This window comes from Cornus florida, unplaced genomic scaffold (genome assembly GCF_030987335.1).
Source record: "Cornus florida cultivar Cherokee Brave unplaced genomic scaffold, ASM3098733v1 CherokeeBrave_3.0.0_Hap2_Chr07, whole genome shotgun sequence".
Taxonomy (NCBI): Eukaryota; Viridiplantae; Streptophyta; class Magnoliopsida; order Cornales; family Cornaceae; genus Cornus; species Cornus florida.
In genome coordinates, this window is record NW_026775577.1 from 47,923,682 (window position 1) to 47,933,932 (window position 10,251).

The following is a 10,251-nucleotide window of genomic DNA, read 5'->3' on the forward strand; positions in this document are numbered from 1 at the left end:
ATCTACTTTATATAATTATCTGGAATTATTCGGGAAATAGTTCAGACCTTAGGACCATTAATAATGGACAACAGAAGGGTTGAAGATCGCTGGAGATGGAGAAGATGGGTTGCAGTAGGTCGAGAGTCGGCTCCCAAGGGAGAGAGCCGGCTCTCTCTGTAAGAAATCACGGCTCTTAGATGAAAGAGTCGGCTCCATGGAGAAAGGAGACTGGTCCCTTAGGCCAAGAGCCGGCTCCATGATGGTAAGAGCCTGCTCCTTTTTGGAGGGAGCCGGCTCCCTTGCTGGGAATTTACCTATACATGGGTTTTTGCTATTGTTGTTGGAATTTGAAGTTCTAGGGTTGCTTTGGAAGGTCACGGGGGTTTTAAATAATTTTAAATGAGTAGATTAAAATCCCAGAATGCATAATTTGTGCTCTTATGCTAATAACTTGAACAATATGGAATTTTAATGAAATTAACAAATTGTTAATGGATAATTTCATTGCTTAATATAATTTCTACAATTTAATTGGATAATATGTGATTTTTATCGTGTAGTAGCAGTATAATATAATAATGGATTGTTTCTGATGTTGTTATACTAAAGATTAATCGGTATAAAATTTTAATTAAATTTGCATATTGATAATGGAGGATTTAATTGCTTTGAACTATTTCAGCAAGTTAAATACAGATTATATGATTTTAATCTTGTGTTGGTTGCATAATATGATTCTTTATATATGATTATTATTATGCTTATTCTCGGATTTATTGATGTATTGTTTTATTTCTTGTAATGACCCTGTCATTTTTCTTCTTTTCATTTTTCTCAAATTTTACGCATATTTTTTTTCTGTTGATTTTTTTTTGATTTTTTATTTATTTATTTATTTTTTGAGTTTGGTTTCTCGTCGCTTAGTGTCATCTAGAGTGCTTGAGATTGGTTTCCGAGACTCTTTCCTTTGGATTGACAACTTTCTTTAAAAATTGAGTTATTTCCACATTTTCATTTTTTGGGCACTATTCACTTTTCGTCTTTTTCCCATTTGTCGCTTTGTTGGCACAACATCACTTTTCATGTTCGGAGTTGAGTTTTGACTTCATTAGTTTTCATTTCAGTTGATTTCCTCGAAACACGTAGCTTTACTTTTGGAGAAAAGCTCGCCGGTTGTTTCTTTCTCCCGCATGGGCGTGAATGAAAGGATTCTTCAGAAACATTGATATTTCTTGGGTTGTTTTTCATAAATCTTTATTTTCATTCTGGAAAGTTTTATAGTTATCCATTTTTGTAGGGGCTATTGTGTAATTAATGAAAGTTATTGCAAAATGTCTCGTTTTGATCCTAGATTCTCATACGAGATTCATTTTCACTTTTCGTCGAGTCGTGTACTTTTAGAATTTCCTTCAGGTCGTTTTTCTAGTTTTAGGATTTTTGGCTCCGGTTAGCGCCGAACTTGTTCGGGGCATATCTTTCTGTACGGGACTCAGTTTGTAATGACCTGATCATTTTCCTTCCCTCCCCTTTCTCTATTTTTATAGGTTAATTATTTTTGTTGAAATTTCCCTTCACGTAACCTCACTCTTTGTGCTTGTACACACAAATTTTGTAAGTCTGCAATAGAAACAAAATATGGAGCAAAATAGAATTTTATTAATTTATGAATGTGGAGTACAGTCCTTTGTAATATCTTTTACAAAAAAAGAATGGTCCTCTGATTCGATCTCCTTGTTTTTGGTTGGTTGGATCCAAGGGCTGCACGAGCTTGTTCTTGACTCACTGTGGAATTTGATGAAGAACGGCACGTTGTTGGATGTGCTTGATGTTCTTCGTTTTTGGGTTTCGATTCTGAATTTGTGTTTGAATTCTGAGTCTCTGGATTTCTGAGTTTATGAACTTTTGAATTCTGAATTTGTGTCTGAATTTGTAGACTTCTGAATTCTGAATCCTCTCTTCCCCCCTTTTTTCTTCCTCCAAGCCTCTATTTATAGGCTTCTTGGATTGATAGGATGATGACACGTGTCATCTCCTGATAAGGATAAAACTATAACCGGGCCGGGCCGGTTATATTGTGATAATTATCCTTAAAGATAATTATTCAAAATATATTTTATTAGGAATAATTATCGTTTCATTTAATTATCTGGGCTGGGCTAATTAAATAATTTAAGTGGACCAAGCTTGGTAAATTAAATAATTTATTTAAACATTAGGCCTATATTTAATGGGTCCATTCGTTAAAACCAAAGCCCATTAAATTTTAGTGTCTACAAATTGCTCCCACTTCAAGTTCCAATTTTGACAAGACTTGTCTCTTTTTCCAAGTGGGACTTGAAGGTTTTTTTTTTTTTTTTTTTTTTTTTTTTTTTTTTTTTTTTTTTCGTACTTTCCTATTTAAATTGAATTGTCCAAATCCCAATACAACTTGGAGGTATCTTGTTGCCTATATATACCCTCAATATTGTAGGGTTTGATATCAATTCCAAAAAAAATCTCTGAAGACTTGTCAGATCACAAATAATTGGCACGTGTGTTTTTTTTTTTTTTTTTTTTTTTTTCACGCATACTGGAGCATATTTTATTTTATTTTATTTTATTTTAATTTTTTTTTTCTAACCCTTTTTTTTTTCTTTGCAGGGCTTGATTGGGTATAACAACTTGATTTGTATCAACCGTAGCAGAAATTGAATCCTCTTTCTAGACAACACCGATTTGAGCTTTGTTATCCATCATGGTGGTGTTCAAGTGTTTCGCAAAGCAAAAGCTGACTATCTTAGAGAGCAAAAATAGTCAACGAGTCCAAGGAACGACATTAAGTGTATATGACTCACTTTTTGGTCGCAATGCTATTCAAGTGCCTGATTCTAACAATAAACATTGTTCATCTCATTGGACATGCACGGCCACATGCGAACTCACCGACTTTGGTCCTGATCAGATTAATGAAGAATCTATTGTCTCTAAAGCCTTGATACTAAATTCTTCACTTCATGAGAGAGTTGTTGAAGAAAACCAGTTTTCACTATTGGGTCTTAATGTTCAGGCGAAGGAAATATCATGGAGTATTCCATATAAACTTCCTGCTGAATTGCTATATACCGAACTATATTGGGAGTGGTTAGAAGATGTCTTGGCGCGTTTCCACGACTTTCTATCAAAACAACAACTATATGGTGCTTTATTCGCCTCCCTATTTTCCTATGATCGTCATGAAGATGTATTCAAAGCATTCCTTGAATGTTGGTACCCAGCCACTAATACACTTCATTGTTCTATTGGCGAGCTATCAATTTCTCTTCAAGATCTATATATGCTAGGTGGTCTCCCTCACCAAGGAACAATTTATGATGAAGTTATTCCTTGTGCAGATGAACTATCAAGAGCTGGCAACAACAAAAATTCTATCCCTTTGAGTTGTCAACACCTATTTTTGGCCTTCCATAGACTTTCCAAGAAGTATAAAGGAGATCAGAATGTGAAGATATCTGACTAGATTAATTTCTGGTTTAAAGGTGCATCAAGACATGCCAAACCTTCAAAGAAATCAACAAAACATAAAGTTCACCGCCCCATGAGGACTCAAAATCCGTCTGGTGTGATCCCTCCTGTCCGGTCGATGTCCACCAAAGAGAAAGAAGTATTTATCAACCTTGGTGTAGATGAAACATCGAGAGACACCACTTATCTAGCTGTTTTTTTAGCATGTTGGCTCTGCAAATTTGCCTTACCTGCACCTGGCAACATAATTCGTCCTGGGACTTTCAAGGTCGCAAGCATGTTAGCAGATGGCTGCAACATTTGTCTTTCCATCCCGGTTCTGGCCAGTATTTACAGAGGCTTGAACGAGATTGTTTCCTTACCAGATCCTGGAAGCTGCTCTGCGATATTTCCTATTCACTATGTATTTGGATGGTTGAGTGAATATTTCAGAACTAATTTCACCATTCCTAATACCAACTATTGGCCTAGAATGACATTATATGCAGGCGAAGGAGGAGCAAGATACTTTGACCATTTTGAAGCCCAAAATTTATTCAGATCATGTAAAGGAATAAACTTAACTCGAATGGCTAAAAGATCTTCAAAAGAGCGACTTATTGTAGATAATGGCGAGATGATAAAGGCTGACTTTGACACCCTAATCAATCTTCGATCATGTTATTTGACATTGCGCCAAAATGACCGTCTTATCATTGAGCCATATAATCCACACAGATTTAGCTGACAATTTGGGTACCATCAAGATATTCCTGGAAAATTAAAAATTGACTTTTGTACTTGCACCTTTGAGGAATTTTTAAAGCATTGTAACTCATCCGTTCATTATTCTTCTGGTTGTGATGCGTTGCTTCCTTCAACCTTCAGCCACCAAAAATCCTCAGTTACCAGAGCATATGCCAAATGGTGGTCCAGCGTATATATTGATCCATTTACACAGAAATAAACTACCTCAAAGCAATCTAAACGCACGATTTCCCCACCAGAGAAACCAACTAAAATCAGGAAGGTTTTAATTAAGGGGTTGAAGTCAAATCTCCCATCTAAGCCAGTGCCAAAGTTAACCATCAAATCTCATAATGATTGTGACGTTGTTGGAGGATCTAGTAGCCATCACCAAATAGCAGAAGATGTCCCACCATTAATCAATAACCGTCGCCGTCGTCAGTTGTCAATGGAGTTAGATGAGGATGTGAAAGCTTATGATGAGGATCGTAACTGGAAGCATGTCACCGACAAAGTGAGACTTGATTCAGTATAGGAATGTGTTGCCACTTCTCTTGATTAATTTTTTACTGGGGTACCTAGCAGTTCACAACCTATACAGGTAACTGTTATTATATATATATATATATATATATATATATATATATATATATATATTTTTGTACTGCAAATTACCATTATTTATTATTATTATTTTAATAGATAAAAAACAGCAAGGGATTTCTTGGGGAAGATGTCGTCATTGTTGCTAACCCAACATGTAATGAAGAATCTATTTATGGACCGTCTGCCTTAGAGTTGGCCACTGCGATAGGAAAAGGTACAGAGATTTCACTACAAAGAAGCAGAGTTAGTCAACACTCGAATGTTTTGGGGGTTGTTGAAGTGACTAGTCAAGCTATGGAGGTGGTTGAAAATATTGGTAAAGATCATGTAGTTATCCCTTCTTTGATTTTAAGAGAACAGGGTCCACCCTTGCATCGTGTTGCCCCTTCTGAAATGTTAATTTTCAATGCGGAAGAGATCGTTCTTGATGTTCATTGTCGTGCTGCTTTATTCTTTATTGATTTCATAAAGAATATCATACACAATACTCCTACCGATAAAATACCGTCTCGAGCACCTAAACTTCAAACACTTTATGAAGGACTCGCAAAACTCCCTGGAGACCATTCAGCTTTGAAGAGGCGAATTGACTCATATACCAATAATGTGGCCAATTATATTGCTACATCTTCTTCATATGCCTGTATGATGACTTCAGACTCTTAATCCCAACGATTGGCTAGTATTGATGCACAGCTCACCAACGCTAGGTCTATAGAAGATGATGGTGCTAAGCGTATAGAATCACTTCAATCTAGTTTGAGTGAAGCTGAATTTAAAGAAGCTAGATTAGTGAAAGAATTGCAAGAAGCCAGGGAAGAGACTCAAGGGCTTAAAGTCCTCATATCGACAACGGATGCACAGTTATCTCAGAAGAAGGAAGCCATCACCAAACTTTGGGAAGATCGAAAATCAATAGAAGAAGCTAACGTCATCTCGAATCATGATCTTGAAGTAGTGAAGCAACTGGAAGAGATATTATGGCAAGAACGTGACGAAATTATCGCTATGGAATTTTAGTATTGATCATCATTTTTTTCCAAAAGTTGTAACTTTGAATTTTAGCAATAAAACAAATGATTTATTATCTCCATTTTATTTACAAAGATGTTATCATTATTTATTTGTTTCACCGTTCACAGTTTATACTCTTGCGGGCCAGGAGTTTATAAATTTTTTTTTTTTTTTTTGGGCAATCATAGTTTTAACTCATGTAGGCTAGGAGCATAGTGCAGTTTAAGCTCGTACGATCAGGAGCATTGCCTTCATGGGTAGTAGCGCTTCAGGAATTTGCCATTAATGGGCCCCACTCTTACTCCGTCTTCATCAATAATGAGATATGCGCCGTTAGTATAAATTTCGCGAACAACATACGGTCCATCCCATTTGGATACAAATTTATTTCCCTTGCGATTTATGACAATCGGTCTACGAACAGCTAAGACTAAGTCTCGAACTTGAAATGACCGAGGTCGAACTCTCTTATTGAACGCTTTAGAAAGTCGAGCTTGATAACACTCTAGCTATTGCTGAGCTTCTAATCTCTTTCCATCCAATGCTTCCAGTTCTTGAAGACGTAAGATGGCATTTTCTTCACTTGTAAGACCTTCTTGTATGGCTATCCTTAATGAAGGGATTTGTTGTTCCAATGGAAGAACTGCTTTTACGCCATAGACCAGAGAATATGGAGTTGCTTGAGTAGGTGTCCGATGCGTAGTGCGGTATGCCCATAATACTTCTTCCATTCGCTCATGCCAATCTCGCTTTGTTTGGTTGACTATTTTCTTCAATAGCTCACATAGAGTCTTATTGAATGCTTCTGCGAGACCATTTGCAGGGGCATTGTACATGGAGGATTTACGTTGTTTGAATCCAAATTTCTCACAAAGGTCAGTTACCCAACTGTTTTTAAAATTCATCCCGTTATTAGTGATGATGTATCGAGGGACACCATATCGATAAATAATGTTGGACTTGATGAAGTCAACCACTATTTCCTTTTTCACATGTTTATAGGGTGCAGCTTCCGTCCATTTTGAAAAATAATCAGTTGCAGCCAAGATATACAAGTAGCCTTTTGAAGACTTTTCTAAAGGACCAACTACATCTAATCCCCATGCATCGAACAGCCATGATGTCACAGTAGGGTGTAATGGTTCCGGTGGTTGGTGTATGAAGTTGGCATAGAATTGACAGGCTTGACACCTTTTTGCATACTCCAAGCAATCTTTGACCATGGTGGGCCAATAATAACCCATTTTTTTGACGCGAAAGTGTAGCTTTGGACCAGATTGATGAGCTCCACAAATCCCAGAATGTGCCTCCTTCATTGCATGCGTTGCTTTATCATTTCCAAGGTAACGAAGGAAAAGGCCCTCATAGGAACGCCTATACAATGTATCGTTGTAATAGATGAAACGAGGTGCTCGCCTTCGTATTTCAGTCTTATGGCGTAGGTCTTCGGGAAGCTTTCCATGTTCCAGATAATCAATGATAGGGATTCTCCAGTCTTCTTCGTCTTGTGTCCAACAAGAAACCACATTACTTTCTTCAAATTTATCCTCCAAGACTTGTGGCAAGACCCATCTTTGACATATAGGAACATCAACCAGGTCTTCATCAGTTAACGCCAATGTTGTAGCTAAATTTGCCAAAGCATCAGCTATCCGATTTTCTTTTCTTGGAATGTGCTCTAGTATGACGCTATCAAACCGTTCCAACAAATGAGAGGCGTAACGATGGTACGGTACTAGATCATCTTTTTTAACTTCATATTCTTTAAGAAGTTGGTTGATCACCAACTTAGAGTCTCCATATATTTCGAGGTCTGTGATGTTCATCTCATTCGCCATTTGAAGGCCGATAATCAAGGCTTGATACTCAGCTACATTATTTGAGCAGTTTTCAGCAAGTGCAAAAGAGTATGGAATGACATATCTCTTTGGAGAAACAAAAACTACACCTGCTCCAGCCCCATCTGATCGTGCTGCCTCATCGAAAAACATCATCCATGGAGGGAGGATGTCCACAAGGAAGACTTCTTTATCAGGAAAATCTTTAGAAATTTCCCAATCGGCTGGAATAGGATGGTCAGCTAAGAAATCAGCTAAGACTTGTCCTTTTACTGCTTTTCGTGGCACATAAATAATTTCAAATTCGTTGAACAAAATTGACCACCTCGCCAATCGTCCGAAAAGGACCGGCTTAGACATGACATATTTGAGAGGATCTGCCCTTGCAACAAGATGTATCGTATGAGCCAAGAAATAATGCCTCAATTTCTTAGAAGCGAAGATAAGTGCGAGGCATGTTTTTTCAATTGGAGGATAATTTCGCTCCGTCGGGGTGAGTCTGCGACTTAAATAATACAATGCCTTCTCTTTATGTTCTTCATTATTCTAAGCAAGTAAGGCACCCAGCGATTCTTCTTGCGCAACAATGTAAAGTATGAGTGGCTTTCCAAGTACCGGTGCTCCCAATACCGGAGAATTGAGAAGGTACTTTTTGATGCTATCAAAAGCATTTTGGCATGATTGGTCCCAATTAAATGGAACATCTTTTTTTAGGAGTCGGTTAAAAGGCTGACAACGACCCGCTAAATTTGAGATGAACCGACGAATGAACGCAAGTTGACCTTGTAAACTTCTAAGTTCACGTAAATTCTTTGGTGGCGGCATCTTTTGAATGGCCTCAATTTTATTAGGATCAATCTCAATACCACAATGACGTACGACGTATCCCAGGAATTTCCCTAAAGTCACACCAAATGCACATTTAAGGGGATTCATCTTAAGTTGATATTTTCGAAGGCGATTAAAGACAGTACGTAAATCCTGTAAATGATTTCTTCGTTCTTTTGTCTTAACCACCAAGTCATCAACATAACATTCAACAATCTTGTGGAGTATGTCGTCGAAGATCCTTTGCATAGCGCGCTGGTATGTTGCTCCAGCATTTTTTAGTCCAAAGGGCATAACTTTGTAACAATATATGCCTTTAGGAGTGCGAAAAGCAGTTAACTCCTCGTCCTTCGGAGTCATTCTTATCTGATTGTACCCAGAGTAACAATCCATAAAAGAGAGAGCTTCATGTCCAGTGGTTGCATCTACAGTGAGCTCAGGGATGGGAAGAGGAAAATCATCTTTTGGGCATGCCTCATTCAAATCACGAAAGTCCACACAGATTCGAATCTGTCCATTTTTCTTCTTCACTGGAACAATGCTCGAAATCCATGTTGGATATTTGACCTCACGGACAAACCCTACTTCAATCAATTTGTTGAGTTCTTCCTCTATCCTTGGAACTAGCTCTGGACAGAAGAAACGTTGAGACTGCTTAATCGGACGTGTCCCACGTTTGACAGTGAGATTGTGCACTACAATTTTAGGATCAAGACCGGGCATCTCTTTGTATGTCCAAACAAAGACATTCTTGTACTCAGACAATAATTGAAAGTAATCATTTTCTTCTGAGGGGTTTAGGAATGCACTAACAAAAACTGGTTTGGGTTGATCGTCAGTTCCTAAGTTGATTTCTTTGAGTTGATCAACAGTAGCCTGCCCCCCGTCTTCTAGTGTTGGTGGAGCTTTCTCGATATCATCTGGTTGTTCACAGTCAGGTTCCTCTTCAACAGTGATGTGGTATGAAGTAACACAAGACGATTCGCCAGTGCCTTCTATTCTATCCACTTCTGCTGATTGATTAGTAAATACAATGGTTCGCCTTCGAGCTTTCAATGTAACATCATTGGTGACATCTATCTCTGTCTTACGTTTCATTAGCGAAGGCACTAGGCTCTGAACCTCACTATTATTCACCACGTCGATGTTAGTTTCTTCTGACTTCACAATCTTGCTGTTTTTTAGTGGTGCATCATGGATAGTACCAATTCGAGAAAATACTGACTTTCGAGATTGAGGTTGTGCAGATTTTCTTCCTTGGTCATGAAAGCTCATTCTGTTAAAAACAGAGTTACGAGGCAAATTGCTGATATGAGAACTTAAAACATTTGATTCTCGGCTTGACAACCTGTTGAATACAGATGTTTGATCGCATGGAGCTCTTATACGGTCAAAGACTGATTTTTGATGCCCAGTCTGCTGATCTTGTTCATCCTTAACTTCTTCAAACCCAATGTATGAGGTGTTTGACTTCTTATCCCTCTCTGTGATTTGAATTCGAAGTGGCTCAGAAGCTACGAAACAGAGACCAGACTTAGGTGAAATGATTTTATGCCCTTGATCTTTCAACTTCTTCTGTGTCTCATTGAGGCCGTGCACCTTCTCACCGGTGACCTCAGCATTCAGTTTTTCAAGGCTTGCAGGATTTGTAAAATCATACCCTGACTTAGCCAAGAGTTGGTATGCTTTAGAATCGAATCCTTCATCGGTCCTTTGTTTTGGAAGTGATAAATGATCAACGATAGATTGAGAAGGC